Consider the following 20,699-nt stretch of genomic DNA (forward strand, 5'->3'; position numbering starts at 1 on the left):
TGAAAGCAACAGTACTTAACATAGAAAAAAATGCTCTAAACCATTAGGAAGAAAAATAATTCACTGGTGTATTTCTAGCATTAGGTGTATAAATGGGGTTCTATAAATAAATATTCATTCATACTTGTTTAATGAGTGGCCCAGTGTCCTAGGGCCATCTTTTTCACAGACAGGTACATGGAAGGGAATTAGACAAAAGACCACAAGGAAGAAGACCCAAGGGATAAAGTACAGGGAAAACTAAGCATTGGTTTCTGTAGCACAAGAGGATATAAAAGAAAAGATACTCGTCTTTGTCATGTGCTACCTTGAACATTTCACAAACTTGATCTTACTGCCTTGAAATCTCATTGTTGCTCCCTGTGCTCTATGTCATGAATTGCAAAGAACATTAGTAATTAACTCTGTCTTGAGTTTCTTCTTCAGTGTGCCCCTCATGCTGCATGTGACAATGTAGACCAACCTCTGCCTCACTCCCTTTTCCTTTTCCTTTAGATAACATGATGATATATTGATATTTTTTCTTTATCCATTTGTCCTCCCACTCTTTTTTCTCTTTTGATATATTTTCTTTTTTTTCCCCTTGGACTTTCTCCAAGAATTTTTATACTAGATAAATGAGATATACCAAACCCAGTATCTGATATATAATACATGATCAAAAAAATATAAATGCACTTTCTTCTCTTAAGCCCTTCTTATCTCAGTGATGTCACCAATGTTCATGATGTTACTAATCATTTCCACATAGAAAGGCTTAAATTTATGTCTTCTACTCACTTATCTTCTCAGATTTGCTCCTGTGTCCCACCTGCCTACTGGATGGTCAACAGCTCAGCCTCAATTCTTCCTTTCCCTGCCCAGCCCACATATCACTACCCCAGCTTATCTATTCATATTTATGGTACTGCTGATTTATTTTGGTTATTCTGTGCATATTGGGGCTGCCTTTCACCCTTTGTTCTTACCTGTACAAGACACTAGGTACTGGAGGATCTACCTTCACAGGATCTATCACATTCACATTCTCTTTTAAATTCTCATCATCATCTTACTTGTTCCAGACTATAAGTATTCAAACATGGATAATTTATCATAGACTAAACAATTGCTTATTCCAAATCTATGTTTTCACCATTTGTTGTCACCACTACATTAATCTTCCTATAAATGTGTTTGGAGACTTTCTTTGATTATGCCAATTCTTAAAAAATTTTTTCCCATGTATAAACTCAATATTTCTATAGTATTTATCATAAATTGATAAAAAGCTAAGTTTATAGACTTAGCTTTTGTGATTTTTAATTCTTAGCCCATGTTTTAACAAAACTACATTATTAAGAGTTCCCTGCTTCTGTCATATTTTTTCTTACCATGTCTTTTCCTTTATGTGAGGTTTTTCCCCACTACAATCATCACCGATTGACATTATGCCTATAGTTCAAGGCTCAATGTATATACCATTGTCTACATTGAGTAGCCCTATTCAAGTTTCAGGCTTAGACAGTGGAAAACACATATAAGACAGCTTTTCAGTATTCACAGTATCCACCACGATGCCTTGCACTTTGTAAATAATTAGTACATTTGATGAATGTAGGGATACATTTGTTCTTCTTGGGTTCCAGGTATTAATACTTGTCACTATGTGCTGCTCTAGAATAAAGCCCTTTGAGAGAAGGGGCTTTGTCCTGTATTTCATGTTTGATTTTTCTACAGTTCCTAGGAACATTCCCAAAACACCTAAAAGAAGGGGAAAGGGTTTTATTTTATTTTGATTGTTGGTTTTGAAGACAGCAGACAGTTATATCTCACAGATAGAAATATGAAATGACAACTAGCTGTGGTCAGAATAAGCCATGGCTAGAAGTCTAATTTATCAAAAATGCAATTTCAGCAGCAGGAGCAACAACCACCATAACCACCATCAGATTTGAGCAAAATATGATAGGTCTTACACTCAAAAAGCTCAGCATTTGTGATAAAGAAAAATCTAAACAGAAGCCATTAAGAGGAAGGGTCAGAGGGAGAAAAGAGTCAGTGCTGTTGACGGCTTCTTAACCAGGAAATGGGGCTGGGGGTGGGTGGGGGGATTCTGAACCTCAGCTGCTGTTGAAAGGGGATTACCTTCTAAATTGTTTTCCCTATGTTATCTTCTAATAGTTTTAAAGTTTCAGGTCTTATGTTTAAGACTTTAAGGTCTTATGTTTAATCCAACTTATGTTGATTTTTGTATATGGTGAGAGATAGGGGTCCTGTTTCATTCTTCCTCGTATGGATATCCAGTTTTTGCTACATCATTTATTGAATCATTCATTGAAGAGAATGTCCTTTCTCCAATATATGTTCCTGGTATCTTTGTCAAAAATCATTTGGGTATAAGTACATGGATTTATTTCTGGGTTCTCTATTCTGTTCCATTGGTCTATGTGTCTGTTTTTATACTAATACCATGATGTTTTGGTTATTATAGGCTAGTAATATATTTTGAAGTCAGGTAGTGTGTGATGCCTCCAGCTTTGTTCTTTTTGCTTAGGACTGCATTGGCTATTTGGGCTCTTTTTTGGTTCCCACAAATTTTAGGATTTTTTTTTCTATTTCTGTGAAAACTCATGTTGGTATTTTGATAGGAATTACATTGAATCTGTAGATTGCTTTGAGTAGTATGGTCATTTTAATAATATTAATTATTCTGATCCATGAGTATGGGCTATCTTTCTGTTTGTATCTTCTTCAATTTCTTTCATCAATGTTTTGTAGTTTTTCTTGTAGAGGTCTTTTACCTCCTTGGTTAAATTTATTCCTAGGTATTATTTGTAGTGATTGTAAATGGAATTGCCTTCTTGATATCTTTCTCAACTATTTCATTATTGATGTATAGAGATGCTTTTGATTTTTGCATGTTGATTTTGTATCTCACAACTTTGCTGAATTTATTTATCACCCCTAAGAGTATGTTGTTGGAGTCTTTAGGTTTTACTAGATATGAGATCATATAATCTGCAAAGTGGAACAATTTGAATTCTTCCTTTACAGTTTGGATACCTTTCATTTCTCTCTCTTGCCTAATTGCTCTGGCTGGGACTTCCAGTACTATACTGAATAGGAGCAATGAAAGTGGTTTTCATTGTCTTGTTTCCGTCCTTAAAGGAAAGGCTTTCAGCTTTTCCCCATTTAGTATGATGTTAGCTGTGGGTTTGTCATATATGGATGGCCTTTAATATTTTGCGGTATGCTCTTTCTATGCTAGTTTCTTGAGAGTTTTTATCATGAAAGGATGTCGAATTTTATCAAGTGCTTTTTCTGTGTCTATTGAGATGATCATGTGGTTTTTGCCCTTCATTCTGTTGATATGATGTATCACTTTTATTGATTTGCATATGTTGAACCATCTTTGCATCTCTGGGATAAATCTCACTTGATCATGGTGAATTATCTTTTTGATGTGCTGTTGGATTTGGTTTCCTAGGATTTTGCTGAAAATTTTAGTGTCTATGTTCATCAGGGACATTGGCCTGCAGTTTTCCTTTTTGTTTTTGTTGCCCTCTTCTCTGGTTTTAGTATCAGGGTGATACTGACCTTATAGAATGAGTTAGGGAGAATTCCTCCTCTTCAATTTTTAGAATAGTTTGAGAAGAATTGATGTTAATTCTTCTTTGAAAGTTTGGTAGAATTTGAGAGTAAAGTCATTTAGTCCTGTACTTTTCTTCTTTGGAAGATTTTTTATTATTGATTCAATCTCATTAATCATTATTGGTCTGTTCAGGTTTTCTATTTCTTTCTAATTCAATCTGGATAGCTTGCATGTGTCCAGGAATTTATCCACTTCCTCTAGGTTTTCCAGTTTGTTAGTGTATAGCTTTTCATAATAGTCTGTGATGATCTTTTGTATTTTGTGGTATCAGTTGTAATGTCTCCTTTTTCATTTCTGATTTTGTTTACTTGGGTCTTCTCTCTTTTTTTTCTTGGTTACTCTGCCAAGTGTTTTTTTTAATTTTATTTACCTTTTCAAAAAATCAATTTTTTTGATCCTTTGTATTTTTTTTAGTCTCTATTTTAGTTAGTTTTGCTGTCGATTTTATCATTTCTTTCCTTTTACTACTAATTTTGGGTTTGATTTGTGCTTACTTTTCTAGTTCCTTTTAGGTACATCATTAGAGTCATTATTTGAAATCTATCTACCTTTTTGATAAAGGAATTTATGGCTATAAACTTCCTTCTTAGCACTGCTTTTTCTGTATCCCATAGATTTGGGAATGTTGTGTTTCTATTTTAATTCATTTCAAGGAATTTTTTGAGTTCCTCCTTAATTTCTTCCTTGATTCAATGATTATTCAGGAGAATTTTGTTTAATGTCCATATATTTCTACAGTTTCCAAAATTCCTCTTGTTATTTATTTCTAGTTATATTCCATTGTGGTCTGAGAGGATGCTTTGTATGATTTCAACTTTCACAAATTTTTTAAAACTTGTTTTTTGTCCTAATATATGGTCTATCTTGAAGAATGTTCCATGTGCTAATGAGAAGAATGTATATTCTATAGCTATTAGATGAAATGCTCTGGTAATGTCTGTGGGGTTCATTTGTTCTAATTTGAAGTTTAAATTCAGTATTTCTTTTTAAATTTTCTGTCTGGATGATCTGTCTAATGCTGAGAGTGAGGTGTTGAAATCCAGCAATTATTGCATTAGAGGCTGTCTCTCCTTTTAGATCTAATAAAGTAATATTTGCTATATATATCTTAATGCTCTGGTGTTGAGTGCATATATGTTTAGAATTGTTATATCATCTTGCTGAATTGATCACTTTATCATTATATAGTAACTTTTTGGGTTTTTTTTTTTTACATTTTTTACTTAAAGTCTGTTTTATTTGATATACGTATAGCTACTTCTGCTTGCTTTTGGTTCCATTTGCATGGAATATCTTTTTCCATCCCTTTACTTTCAGTCTACATGTGTCTTTATGAGTGAGATATAATTGGGTCATGTTTTTTGTCCATTCAGACAGTCTATATCCTTTAAGTGGAAAGTTAAGTCCATTTACATTCAAGGCTATTATTGATATGTGAGGGCTTATTTCTCCCATTTTGTTGATTGATTTCTGATTGTTCTGTATATCCTTTGTTCCTTTCTTTCTCTCTTATTGTTGATCATTGTGCTTTGGTGGTTTTCTGTAGTGGTATGATTTGAGTCTTTTTTCTTCCTTGTTTGTGGGTTTGCTCTCCCAGTGGATGTTATATTTTTATATGTTTTCATGATAGTAGATATCTTCCTTTTGCTTCTGGGTGTAGGATAGCCTTAAGTATTTCTTATATGGCTAATCTAGTGGTGATTAATTCCTTCAGCTTTTTGTTTTCTGGGCAAGACTTTATTTCTCCTTCATTTATGAAGGATAACTTCATAGTATCCTTGGGTGGCAATGGTTTTTCTTTCAGCATTTTGAATGTATCATCCCATTCTCTCCTGGCCTGTAAGGTTTCTGCTGAGAAGTCCACTGTTAGTCTGATAGGGTTTCCTGTGTAAATGACTAGACAGTTTTCTCTTATTGTTTTTAGAATTCTCTCTATCCCTGACTTTTTACAGTTTGACTATAATGTGCCATGGAGAAGATCTGTTTGAATTGTATCTATTAATAGTTGGGGATCTCTGGGTTTCATGTACCTGAATGTCTAAGTCTCTTACTAGATTTGGGATGTTTTCAGCTATTATCTAATTATATAAGCTTTCTAACCCTTTAGTTTTCTCTTTGCCTTCCATAACCAAAAAGTTTGAATATTTGGTTGCTTTATGGCATACCATATATCACATAGACTTGCTCAATCTTTTTTTTTATTCTTTTTTCTTTATTTTTGTCTGACTGGGTAATTTCAAAAACCTGTAACCCAGTTCTGAGATTCTTTCTTCTCCTTGATCTAGTCTGTTGTTGAAGTTTTCAGTTTTAATTTTTATTTCATTCAATGAATTCTTCAGTTCCAGAATTTTCATTCTTTTTTATGATGTCTATCTCTTTGGTGAATTTCTCATTCGTCACCTAAATTATTTTCCTGATTTATTTGCACTATTTTTAAGTATTCTCTTGTATCTCATTGAGCTTCTTTAATATCATTAGTTTTAATTCTTTTTCCAGGATTTCATAAATTTCTTTTCAGTTGGAATCTGTTGCTGGGAAATTATTGTGTTCCTTTGGAGGTCTCATGTTTCCTTACTTTTACAGGTTTCATGTGTCGTTGTGTTAATATCAGTGTATCAGATACAACAGTTTCTTCTTCCAAATTTTTAAATTTGCTTTCATAGGAAAGGACCTTTTCCTGAAGATGTATGTATGGTTTTCATTGGGTAAGGCACTTTGGCTTCGGTTCTGTGTGCCTACTGTAGTGTAGTATCTGCTTGATTTCTTTGGCTGTAAACAGGATCAGTGATGTCTGTGATATCATCAGTGGCTTAGGGTGCAGTTGTTACTGGGCACTTGGATGCCAGATGGGCCAGTCTTCAGTCACCTGTAGTGGCAATGGTGGGCCGAGCATACCTGTCCTTGGGCCCCAGGGTGGCCTACACTGGCACTAATGTTATTAGATCTATGCAGGTTGATTCCTGGGCCTCTAGAGGGCTTGTTCACATGCTGGGAATGGCAGCAGTGGGCTTGATGAGTGGATGAGTTCTTGGACCCGTAGGTAGTGGGCATGGTGTGGGTGACAGCAGTAGCAGTGGTGGGACAACCTTCTGGGTCCCAAGAGGTCCAGCTTGATGTTTGTGGTGGTTGCAACTGACTGTGTGGGCCAGTCCCCAAGCTTGTAGGTGGTATTTGTGGTCGGTTGTCAGCTGTGGTGGTAGCCCCAGGTTGGCTGGGCCTGACCTCAGGTCCCCAGGAGGAGTGTTCAGGTGCCAACAGTGGTGGACTGGGCTGGGTGATGATCCCCAGGTCCTCAGTGGTATGTACTGGGGAGAATGGAGCCAGGCTGAGTGGTCCTGTCCCCAGTCCCCCCAGGTGGTGCCTGCAGACGTTATGTGTGGTAAGCAGGGGTGGGGTAATCCCCAAGTCTCTGGTAGAACGCTCAGGTTGGGGCAGCAATAGTTGCCTTGTGGCCCTTTTACAGGAGAAGGCAGGGTTGCTTCCAGTGGTAGCAGCCATAGGTAGGTAGCTGGGGGTCACAAGCTTTGCTTGCACTTCAGCCCCAATAGCAGCAGCCTGCAGTGGATGGCAACTGGAGGCAGAGAAGTTTGTCCTGTATTGTGCAGGGCAGGATTGCTCCCAGTGGCTCATCCTTGGGCCCTAACTAGCTGGGGGTGGGCTAGCCTTCACAGCCTTTCTTCTGCTCGTGGGAGTGGGGTCACTGTGAGGGCTCACCCTTTATCCCCAGTGGTGGCAGCTGCTGGCAGTGGCAGTGGCTACAGGCATGGTGGCCTTCATGGTCACCCCTCTGCTGGGTGGGGGCTGGGTGGCTGCTGGCAGCTCCCACCTTGGCTCCAGTGGCAGTGGCTGCAGGCAGAGAATACCAATGGTGTTGTAAGGACGGGAGGTGTAGGGGCTATTGGCTCCAGAGCAGTCTGGTGGTGACTGGGCTCTCACAATGGCACTGCTCTGGAGCTACTTAAGACTTGAGGGTTTATAGGACTCAACATGAGCTACTTCTCTGGAACAGTGCCCTTGCGTGGTCTCCAGGCAGCTCCTGTGTCGGTTTCCGGGCCTGTGTGGAGTAAGGGGCTCTCTGATGGTTACGATTGCAGGAGACTATGGTGAGAATGTGGACCCCTGGGGGTCTCTCACTCACCTTTCTTCATGTTGGGGGGGTCTTTCCAGGCTTCCAGCCAATCCTGGCCAGATAGGCTGCCTCACTTCCTTCTCCTTCCTTGCTTTAGGTATTTCCTATCACTTTTCTGTAGAATATCAGTGTTCTCTCTTAGAGGATCTATTTGAAGTGTGGTTATCTACTCACTATTTTGTTTCTTCTTTGTGGAAGAGGTGAGTACCAGATGTATCCAGATGTATCTAGGTAGCCATATTGAAGCCTCTCCTCTGTTTCCTAACAGTGTGGAATTTATTTTTTCTTATTGTAATTATGTGACCTAAACAAAAGGCAATTATTCTTTCTAAAAAACAGAATCAATGTAGACTCCTCAAACCCCTCCACCCCAGTGTATTCCTGTAAGTCACATAGATATTATTAGTTTCTATGTAGAATATGAAAAAGATGGGAAATGCTGCTATAAAGAAAAAAATTGGGTTCTTTTTCTAAAGGCAATAAACAATTATTGAACTATATAAAACCAAAAGGACACAAGAGCTTTTCATATAATTCTACTCACCACATTGTAGCTAGGTGACTGAGTTTCCATGTCAGGAAGTTCTTCACATGTTTAGACTTTAAAACTTTCAGCTACAGCTGCCTCGTCATGTTGAAAAGGATGAGGCAAGACCAGATACACAGAGAACATCTGCAAGGTGGTTGTAATGATCCAGGTGAGAGATGACGTAGTCTGAATCAAGGTAGTGTCAGTGGTAATACAGAGAAGTAGAAAGACACAGGAGACATTTATGAATTAAAATCAATGTGATTTTTTATTGATTAATGTGATATAAGGGGTGATGAAGCAGCAAGGAGGAATCAAGGTTTCTGGCTTGAGCAACACAATTGGCAAAAGTCCCAATGGAGAGCCCTGTGTTACCCAGGAGCATGGTGTAGGATGACGATCACATTAGTCCTCACCTTCTTCATCCATAGAGTGTGGTGGTGGCCTTCAGGTCCTGTTCTCAAAGACACCAAAGAGCACAAGAAGACCATCAGCTCTTTGAAATTTTTTTCCTTTACCAAAAATGAAAGAGAAAATCTTTTTCCTCCTTCACAAAGTCCCACAAGTCTTCCCAGAATTCTGGGTCGTGTAGAGGGAACACCTTTTAGAACTACCTAACCTAACTTTAAGTAACCGGATTGTGGCTTCCTGAACTAATCTTTATTTCACTTAAGTGAGAGCTTACTCCTTAATCATTCCCACCATGCATTCATTTAAGGAAATAGATCTACTGTGCCTTTGGGGGATTTCTTTTTCAGAAATTACAAAGATAATCAGCCCGACAGGAAAGAAGTAGATCAGAGCACATTCAAGATGGGAGGCACCTTGGAAACTATTTGATCCATCTGTTTTATTTTATAGGCAGGAAAATTGCAGCCCAGAAGTAAGGTACTGTGGGCTGGGATCCGGGAAAGATACAGTGAAAAATGTGAAAGAAGGTTACTAAAAACACAAATGTAAACGGATTCATGAGTCAGATAAATTCTTCCATCTTAACAACGATAATATTTCACCAAAATTAAGATACCATCAGTTCTAAGGCATGGAAAAAAAACACTGCCAATTAAATTATGACAAATTGCTAAGATATCATCACTGTAAAATATATCCCAGTTTCAGATTTAAGTATTAAAAAATTTAGGTGTCTTAGAATTGATGAACTGTTAGCAAAATTTCCAATCAAAATTCCTATGGCAGATGGTGACATTTCTACCCTACTTTTAAAAGTCAAGAATCTCTTAAACAGTAAAATACACAATCAGAACTTGTATACAACTCAAGCCTTTAAAACTTTTTTTTCCTGTATTATAGAAAAATGAACTCACAATTCTGTGTTTGGGCTCATTCAGAATTTTAATTACAAGAAAAAATTGCAATGATGCATAATTAGCTATTTGCATTCAATGACTATAAACTTTCATACTTTGGAAGAGGTCACAGACCAAAGGACTCCTCCCTTCTGCTTTATTTCAAAGCTCACAGCATCAGTTGCAACAAATTTAAGTAACTCTGGAAATACTCAGATGGTACAAAACACACTTTTATTTTGTAACATCCCTTAGACATGAGTCATTAGATGAATTCCTTGTTCTAAGTAAATTTACTGAATTTTTATTAGGTTATAAAATATTAAGTCAGAAGAGATAATGAAAGAACATGCTCTAAATTAGTGGAAAAAAGAAATAGGAAGGTATAGAATGTGGTAAAATGCATGAACATGTAAATGTTATCCAGCCTTCTGAACTCGGTGATTTTTTTCTTTTAAGGTCACATTCTTTCATGATATGCATGGAATAATTTTTTTTAGGGGGTGTAATTAGAAATGCAGCACTGAAATCTACCTTCCTGCAATGTGGCACGACTTACTCCTGAGAGGAGGAGTGTGATATCAAAGCATACATTTTGCTTTAAGTTGCCAGATCATTTGGAATCTTCTCCCAACAGGCTTAGTATGGTTGAGAAATGCATATTTCAGATTTGTCATAAGAGATTATCATATGTTCTGCTCACCACATTGTGTCTCGGTGGCCTTTGGGTTTTGATGCTGGGAAGTACTCTTCTTATATTTCAGAATTTAATAGCTTTTGGAAACAGCAAGCTCATTGCATTCTTGAGAATAACATGTTATACAAACATTCAGAAAATTGTATAGATTAATATAGACAACATTTTCTTTATTTTTTTTCTCCTCAGGGATCATTATAAGTGATCTCCACAATTGCATAGTAACCTCAAAGCTTCAGGAGATGCATTTTAAAATAGTTTGTGCTTACCTATCATTTATCTTTCCCTACTCTTGAAGTTTTCTTCTTATGAACACATATATTTCTTTAAATATATCTTGTAAACCATCTTTCTTTCTAGGCCTAAGTAATTGAGATTGACCATGCAATCATTATCTCCAGTTACCAGTAGCTCAACTGCATAATAAATTTCAACTTGAGTTTTAAACACTAGCTAATACATCATGCACCAAATGACTGTCCTAATGAAGGGTGTGTGTGTGCTTGCATGTGTGTATGTATTTGTGTGTATGTGTGCATGTGCGCACATATGTGTATATCTTTGGATGTATAAAGAATTTCACTGGTCTCTTGTGTCAATACCTCTACAATCCAATTCCCAAAGTGCTAATCTCTTACTGTGATGTGTGTGCTAAAAATAACAGTATATTTTAGTCAATTTCCGACCCACTGACCCACTTCATTTTAAGCCTGGTATAGTTTCCTTTAGATATTGAAAATTGACATTTTCATTTATGCAGCCTATTAACTAAGCTCGGAAGAGTAGGGCAACTCTACAGTGAATTTAGTTACATAACTGAAAATGACTCTGTGTTCTTCTTCCCCGGGGAGAGCAAGAGGAAGGGATTCAGCTATTGCTCTTCTAGGGACCTAGGTGGGATTCAGGGACGCGATGCCTTCTGGCTTACTTTATTAGAGGCTATGCTGGGAACTTACAAGTCATTCAAAGTATAGAGACCAAAATCAAGTTCTAAACCACAAACAGAACAAGATGAGTAAGTAAAGATCAAAGTAAAGAGGGTGTGGGGTTTGGAGTGCCAGTGGGTAGGAAGGTGTGCCATGGGAGGGAGAGGGGAGTGTCCTGGAGACGTCCCTGTTACCAACAAGCCAAAGAGTATTTCATTGAATTCTTTGGTGCATGGGTATTGGCAAACCTTGTAGGCTTCAGGGTCTAGTCTAGGCGAGGACAATGAGGAAGCTGACTATCTGCAAAACTCGTTAGACCTCTTTTTGACTAATGGGACTGGAGGACCAACTGGTAGGTTTTATGGCACTTTCACTCCCAGGAGTCTGTTTCTTGATTCATTCTGTCTCTTTTATGGCGTCCTTGGACATTTGTCAAGTCATATTATTTGAATATATGTTCACTGTTGACATTTTAAGATATTCTAGAAAACACCACAGCAACAGGACTTCAAACAAACATCTGAACCCAACATGTATCTCCAATCTCTGATGCTAGCTAGAGTTGATTTTTGCAGAGAAGTGAGCTAAGAGTCTTTTATTAATACACCAGTATGTGTATATGAAAATCAGAGAGTAGTGATAGTAGGCAAGTTTGAAATGTCATATTCAGTAGTTTAATTACTGTAGAGTTTGTGTGTGTGTTGTATGTGTGTATGTGTGTGGAAGAGAGAGAGAGAATGAGAGAGAGAGAGAGATCATATTTAATTTATTTGACTATTTCAATTAACCTGAAATAAAGGGATTAGATTTTTTTTTATACCTATTGAAAAGGGATCTGGGCTAAAAAATTGAGAGACAGATTTCCTATTTCATGTAGGGTTGGGGGTACGTGTGATTCTTTCCCAATCTACAAGAGTGGGGGTGGACAGAGCACAGATAGTTGTAATGTGTGGAGCTGGAAGCTGAGAGTTGCAATGAGGAAGGCTGAGCCACACTGGTCACTTGACCTTGTAGCTTAGATCATCTTGGTCACCAATAGATTATTGTTGCATGATATCATGCTGTTTCTCCTTTCATGTACTAGCTTAATGCTTCTGAAGGAATTTATTTTATGCTTTTAGTGCAGATTTCTCACTCCCAGATTCATTTTGAGTCCCCACCATGCAGGCCACTTCTTACTCAGAGTTATGGACGGCACTCCCCAGCTCTGTCCTCATGGATCTCATTAGGGCACATAGAACATACTGAAATAAAGACCGAGACCTAGACAGGTACAAATACAATGTGGTACCCTTGGCCCCATGCGAAGTATATAATAGACCTGCAAATATTTTTGAAATATTTTTATTAACATATTTTCTTCTGGACTTATGTACAGGGAATAAATAAAGAAGATAAAAGTTGAAATATAAAGATTACTTCAGAATATAGAAAGGGGCATTAATAGGTCAGCCCAAATCGTCAAAGACATAATTTTTATTTCTCAGCTGGTAAAGTCATTTGACACATATTTATAGAGCAACATAAAAATTTGGACCAAATGTCTATTGGCAAAAATATTTAATAAATCAATATTTTATTAGAAGTTTGTTGGAGATGTTGGTGTTATTGTAGCTTTTGTGAGTGAATAAAAGGATATTTCGGCAAATAAGGTGGTTAAGGGAGGAATGGAAGGAATAATCACAAATTATTACAGACTTTGTAGAATACAATTGAAAATGTTTCCAAACGTGTGACCTAAGCTGTGTATTTGTGAATGACAGATAAATATCTAATTTTTTTAAATTTCAAAAATCCATAAAAAAATCATTCTAGAATAATGTTTTCAAGGATCTTTTAGCAGTAGATTGGTAGTTAAAATTCATATCCTCTGTATCACACTGGGAGGCAGAGAATAATTTATGGTTAGACATCCCAAATTTCAAGTCAGTTTCCTTCCAGATACATCTGTGCACCAAATGAAAATGCAAAGCATTTCACTGTATATCATTTGATTTCCAATCAATAAATGGCAGATTTATACCTAACAGTTTCTTTCTCTGTTCACATTTAAATATATAATATGGAACGTGGAAGGAAGTTCTAATTGGGTAGTATTTCAATTACAATCGCCAAAAGCAATGATCTATATTTCAAGAAAATAACAGTCATTACTACTTCAGCTAGTAGATAAAACATCTTAAATGTTTCTCTTAAAAATAAACATGCCTTATAAGCACACCTCTTTCCCAATGAGCCTCAGTATATTGTTATTAACCACTCTTGCTGTTGGGTAAAGAAATTGCAGAACTTCTTGTGCACCCTGTCTTTACTGCTATTTGAAAAGCAGAAAAGATTGCTGAGGTACCTCAATCTATTGAGTGTTGGAATAAACTCACTAGGAGAGAATAATTGTAAAGTGTAAAATAATGAAATATTGTCTTGAGGAAAGAAAGGAAAAATATGTTGTTTGTTTTAGAATTCAAACAAGATGGAAAGAAATGACTTCAATTTTTTTGTTTTGAAAAATTAGAGATTCATAGGAAGTTGCAAAGATAGTATAGGAAAGTAGTATGTATGTACCTTCCACTCAGTTTCCCCCAGTGGTTTCATCTTACCCAACTGTACACAATACCAAAACCAGAAAAATTGACATTGGTACAAGTTGTGTGTATTCTATGACATTTTATCATGTGTGTAGCTATGTTTAATGAGCACCAAAATCAAGGCACAGAGCTATGCCATCACTGCAAACATCTCTCTTCCCTCTTGCTACCCATCTATAGTATCCCCATCCCTGCCCGGCCACCATCATCTATAACCTCTGGCAACTATTAATTTGTTCTCCATCTCTATCTATAATTTTGTTATCCTGAAAATGTTATATAAATGGAATTATACAGTGACCCTTAGAGATTGGCTTTTTTTTTTTCATACAGCATGATGCCTGAGGTTCACCCAAGTGGTTGCATGTATGAACACTCTATTCCTTCTTTGTTGGAGTAAATATCCAGCAGTGTCAGTGCGGGGTCATATAATAAGTGTACGTTTAATTTTTAAGAAACTGCCCAACTGTTTTCCAGAGTGGCTGTACCATTTTACATTCTCACCAGCAATATGTGAGAGGTCCAGTTTATCTCTATCCCTGCCTGCCTCTGGTATTGTCACTATTTTTACTTTGGCTGGTCTAATAGGTGTGTGGTGTGACCTCATCATGGTCTCAAATTGCATTTCTCTAATATCAATGATTTTGAGCATCTTTTCATGTACTTATTTTCATCGCTATATCCTCTTCAAAAAGGCTATGTCTATTTATTTTAAATATATTTATAGGATGCCAATGGATATCACAGAATACCAAATGATTTCTTCAAGTAGTAAGTGAATTTATTACTGAAATATATTGGTTTTTCCTATAGAGAGTACTTGGTGATGTAACTCCAGGAATTGCATACAGTAAAATTACAATGCATATACTATTCTATAATTAAGGACTGTTAGTTAAGTTTAAGAATCATTTTCAAAATAGTAAAAAGCATAAATAACATAAACTCTCCACATAAAATGAAATGAACACAAAAATTAAACCCTTAATGTTTTCCAAATAATTTAAAACAATAAGTAAGGTTATATTACAATTCTCTTACAAGAGAATACAAAGGACAGGCTCATAATAATGTTTTGTCTGAAAAAAATTTTGTACAGGATAATATGATGTAATGAATATATTCATAATAATCAGAAAAGACAACATTTAATCTGATTGCATTTCTACACAGGATTAATTGTTCAAGTGGCATTCGTTTATCCTTGTTTTCACTTTTTATTAATAACACAAGGAAATCTACTGACTCAACACACAATGCGATAAGTAGATTTATCATAGGGGAACCAAATGTTGACATGATGGTTGTTGAAATTATATCTTGAAAGTTGCTGATAATTTTCCTCAATGAGTAAATTAACTTAGGTGAAAATACTCATTTATTCACTCAACCAATATTTATTCAACACCCAGAGTGTATCTTTATTAAGCAAGTACTGTGTAAGACCCTTGGGATCCATGGACAGACAAAACATATTTCATGCTTTTAAGAGACTTAAAATATAGTAGAGAGAGAGAGAGAATTATAAAAAACTTAAGTGCATTAATGTTTTCTTAAAAATTTTAAAGAAAAAGAATAATATCTTATGGTCCAAGATGGCTACCTCTCTGAACTTTTGAAAAAAACTGTTCAGAATATTTTTTGATATTGTTCATTTACATTACATTAGCAACTTTGGCTGCTAATTTATTTTCATTTATAAACTGTTTTAAGTTCATGAAAAAAACCTAGCAAAATAACAGAAAGATGAAAAGAGATAGCAGTTGAAAGCAACATTCTATACCTAATAGTTATGAATTATATTGTGTTCATTTTGCTCTATCAATTTCTCCAAAAGATCAGATTTGTTTCTGGCTAATGGCTATGTATATTTGTTATATGCTGTGAACATTTATATATTTTGATTATTTAATAACTAAATGCATGTACAGATACCACATTTTACATATAGGCCTGAAATGAATGGCATATTAGAATTCAAAAAGGCATAGTGGATAGCCATTTTCTATAAATCTGATATGTTTTTCAGATCACCAAAGATCCCAAGGAAGAAAAAATGCTTGTATAAAGTAATTGTGCTCCCTATAGACCTAGAGGGATTTTTTTCAGGGAGGAAATGGGAAGAATTATTCTGAATTTCACTCAGGACCAAATATAAGGACATGAGGAAAAGATGTGATTTAGACGATTTCTTGAGTGTTTCAAATTTGAAAAAAGGAAATGAAGTGTGTTAAAAAATATCCACCTATGTGAAAAATATCTAAAATAGAATTTTCCTTTTCAAGGTCTAATGAGATGGGAAGCTGGACTGGATTCCCTCTCAAGGTCACGCTAACCTCTAAGGAATCTACGTGTTCTTTTCTGTAGGAACGGAGCCTTCTCCTCTCCTAACCCATCCTGATCAGGTGAGGTAATTGGCATGTTGAAACTGCTTTCTAAATATGTTAATACGATAATAAACAGTGCCATCTACTGACTAACTTATATTAGTGACTACCTCGCAAAAGCAGTAAATACCCATGGGATTGCAAATCCTACTGTGATGTTTGTTATATGTTTACACGAGTCACATGTCGTATATACTTCAAGCTGCTGGGAATGTAGATGTCATCTGTTTTGATAATTTTGTTTTTTTTAACAGATGAAGAAATTCAGATCCAAAAAGATCAATTAATTTGCCCCAAATTTTGACACAGTATTTTTCAGTGAGTACCGCTGAGGATGGAAGGAAATTTAACACTTTAGAGATGAAAATCAATCTCCAAAGTTGTCCTTCCATTGGGAAAAAGGTCTGACAGATATGATTAATGAAAAACGTATGAAATCAATATAGCAGAGAAAGTTGGAAGACTGCTGATGTAAAGTTTGGGAAGAAGGAAATGCTTGTATGTAGGCTTAAGTAAAAGAATGAAAGAGGAAGTAAATTAAGGCTATTGTGTTCCTCTCTTCTTAACAACAGAGAGTTGCAACTATCTGATGATTGTGACAGAAGCCTGCTTTGTCCTCACGAAAGCATGGTGTATATAAAACGAACCCATTATGCTTTAAGATGCATCCTGTCAATACCAACTTATAGCTTGAGAACTAAAATAAGTATAGCCATAGTATATAACCTATAAATTTATGACAAGTAGCAGAGCAAAATAGAGTCAACTCAATGAAAAGGCTTGCATTGTTTTTATTATGAAGAATCAAGCCATGTTTGGTTTTGATTTGTGCCCAAGATATGAGTGATTTCTCTAAATATTAGGCCACATCTAACTGTTACATTCAAATGGATTCATAGTTATATTATTCACAGTTTTAGTACAGGGCCTTGTTCATGTGCAGGGATTAAAAAATATTTGTGGAACGGAATACTGGTGGAAGGAATTGCCTCATTCTCATTTACGGTAGTAAGCTATCAGGTTGATTACTATAATAGGCCCAGGTATTTAGTTGTTGTTTTTAGGCCTGCACAAGTTTATCTAAAACATATTAGAAATATACAATCTTAGAATATTAGAAAATATATAATAAATTAATGAATTGAGAGTTTCATCATATTTTCTATCTTTTAAACAGAGAAGACACTAAAAGCACTGAAAACCCAGGTTAGTAATTTGGGATCATGTAAACCTATAAGGTTTCAGAACGTGGTTTTCTTTCTCTGCTACCAATAATCCCAACACCTTTCCGTGAGTCAAACATCTACGGAACCAGAATCCACCAGAGTGAAGACACCAAAGGTAATAACATAACAAGAGCACCGGAGAAATGTGCTTTCATAAGAGCCATTCTGCCCTGCAGGATGTACATGACATTGAAAGTGGTTTTGGGATTAAAGACAGGGCCCCATGCTGAGGGCATACTGCAAGTCTCCACAGAGATGTCCTGTTGGCACTGAGGCACAGGTCAGGACACAGCCCAGAAATGCTGACTGCAGCAGCTGGAGCAGATCCCGAAACCACATGACCATTCAGCAGAACACACAGATACTTGTTCTCTGTACATGTATATTGGGGTTTGGATAGGGTTTCAAAATAGTTCACACTCAGCATCTTCTGTTTCCAGGCTCTTATTTGATGACCCCTTCTCTTTCCATTATTTGATCGGAAGACTTGGAAAGCATGACTCTTTCTACTTCACTTTCCTGTTCATCTCAGAATTAATGTTTATGCTCTATTTGCCATCTTTGCTATTGCATTTATGTTCTGTCTTTTCCTTTATCCCATATTGGCAGATCTTTAGATCCATTTAGATTATATTTATTTGTAGCTGGTAGATGAAATCAGGATAATACAGTATGAACAGGTTCCGTCTTCTTCCCGCTTTCTTTCTATGGTGGTAAACTTCTCCAATCCTTAGACACCTAAAACTGAAAGACATTTACTATATGATTAACCAATATCTGCAAGCTAGTCATAAATTGTTTCATATAAATTTTGCATTTAGAAAACTTGATCAATTCTAAATTTAATGGAGAAAGGGTATATGTGTGTGTGTGTGTGTAAAAGAGAGAAGAAAGAGATCAAAGCACACACACATTTATAGAGACAGTGGTAACAACAAATTAAGAATATTCACTCTGAGAAGGTAAGAAGCTCAACCTATTACTTCATTATTTTTAAGCACAAATGGGTTGTAAAGAGTTTTTAAAATATAGAGTACACCACAGATAACACAAAGAGAAGCAGCAAGGCTCTGTTTAATCACATACAATTTGCCATAGAAGCCCATTTTCAAATTCAGATAACAGCTCCCTAATATACAGGGAGAAGAGTTCTTCTACCACTAAAGCTCTAAAATGTTTTTTTTTCCCTGTGTGTGTGTGTGTGTGTGTGTGTGTGTGTGTGTGTGTGTGTGTGTGTATAATGAATGAAAACTTAGTATTATAAATGGTTGAAAAATCCTGGCCCTTTACTATTTATATCTCAGGTGACTAAGGTTTAGTGACATATAATAGCAACTAGCCAATTAGCTAAGCAACAGACAACAAAGCTTTAAAAGGTAAATTATTTGTTTCAGGTCTCTCAATTATCACGTTTTAAAGTAAAGCTTAAAAGTTATTAAAATTATAACCAAGAACCTGCCACTAACTGTGATCAAAAACCAGTCCTGTGGATCTTGGATTAGTTTTAAAGCCCACTAATTTGGGAAAAGAAAAATCCATGTCCTGCCTACCAACATCTCCTCCTAATTAATCACCTTTCTAAAGTGGTCTGAGGGGGAAGGACAGGGCTAGCCCCTGCTTCAGCCACCCCAGTCCTTTGGAGTCCAATCCATGGAACTACCTGTATATCCAGGTCCACTCATAATTTCAAGCATATTTTGATAAAGATAGATTTGTGGTTGCCTAGGGCGGGGGTTTGAAAGGTTAGGGAGTGATAGCTAGGGAGTGCAAGGTGTTTTTTGAGAGTAATAAAATTGTTCTAAAATTAATTGTGGTGATGGTTGCACAACTCTGTGAATGTCCTAAAAGCCAAGGAGTTGTGCACTTTAAATGGGTGAATGATATGGTATGTGAGTTGTATCTCAATAAAATTGTTTAAGAAGAGGTAACTAGGATATTTTGTCTTGCAAAACAATAGGTCAAGGACACATTAATAATTAAGAGATGGGAACAAAAAAGACAAATTTAAAATAGAAGTGCATAGGCAGTTAAGCCAATTACTAGTTAAATCATGAAACATATAACTCAGTAAGGGATGATTTCTAAAAGATCCACATATAGAAAGAATGGCCGGAGTCCTTGGAAGTTAAAAACCCAGTTGAGTAGTGATATAAAGATAAGTTGCCAGAGCTAGGGAAGATGAATTAGCATAGCTGGGCAGAACCTACTAGATGTATTCCTGATGGAAGATCTGTCCATTAAGCCAAGAGGTAGAAATAATAGTTGAAAAATATAATGACTGTTAATGCGTACTTACATAGGAACGTAGTTTCTCCTCAATTTAGGATAGTGGTTATGAGTGTGAGATATGAAATTTAAAGCCTCTTGGGCTTGAATCCTTTGTAGTTTAATAGCTGTGTGACCCAATTCAATATTCTTCACCTCTCTAAGCCTTAGTCTCAGCATCTCTAAAATAATATGTACTTTATAAGTTGTATAGTAAACAGAAATGCTCTAGGTATACAGTAAGCATTCAATTTGCTGTTTTTATTACTTCTACTTAAAAAAATCAGATACAGGCAGTCATAGCTTGAAGCATCTTTCCTCTGGCAATAGATTGCAGACAAACATAAGGAAGTGAGCACAAATATCTCCTGATGAGACTGAAATTTTAGTGTTGAGTTGCTGTGTGACTCCAATGATGAGTGAGGATGAAAATCTAAAGAGCACTTGTTAAGTTGCAAATGATACAGTATCTCATCCAATGGAAAATTATACTGGTTACTCTGACAGTGGAGAACCATGAGCCAGGGCCATGAAAACATTTCAGTTCTCTGTGGATTAAGCGAACATTTGTACATATTATATTTCACTATTTGTTGTATATTTTGATCTACTTTAAATTTTAAAATGCTTCATTTTATGTTTTCTTGTGCTTTGGTTTTATCTCAGCAAGTACTGGTTAGTTTTTTTGCTTCTTTCTCAAGTTTCAGTATTGGGAAAAATTTAGGAAAATCTCTATTGTGTCTTGAGGAATAACTGATTATGGTACTTTGAAGTTTCCTGAGATTGCTAATACAAATATTATATAAAAGATACAATGATACCATTAAGTTATAAATTATTTTAAAGAAGAATATATTACTTTCCATTTTACAAAATAGTTGAAGTAAGTATTGGCATAGAGAAATACTTATTGTTGCTAAATGAAGAGACCACCTCTTTTTTTGTTAAACTTTCTGAACTACATCTGGGGAGAAATATCTACTAACATATAAGGAGTGGTTTTAATATAATATG

General features: G+C 36.0%; 1 long non-coding RNA gene across 1 annotated transcript in view; it reads left to right on the top strand.

Moving 5' to 3' along the window:
• Positions 1-17,394, top strand: part of LOC123632231 — a 62,799-nt gene extending 45,405 nt beyond the window's left edge. Inside the window, exons 3-4 of the long non-coding RNA XR_006733305.1 lie at positions 16,175-16,212; positions 17,372-17,394. This is a non-coding gene — a long non-coding RNA (uncharacterized LOC123632231). The remainder of the gene's footprint in view (positions 1-16,174; positions 16,213-17,371) is intronic.
• Positions 17,395-20,699: the final 3,305 nt, after the last annotated feature.

Source organism: Lemur catta, chromosome 2, assembly GCF_020740605.2.
Source record: "Lemur catta isolate mLemCat1 chromosome 2, mLemCat1.pri, whole genome shotgun sequence".
NCBI classification, from domain to species: Eukaryota; Metazoa; Chordata; class Mammalia; order Primates; family Lemuridae; genus Lemur; species Lemur catta.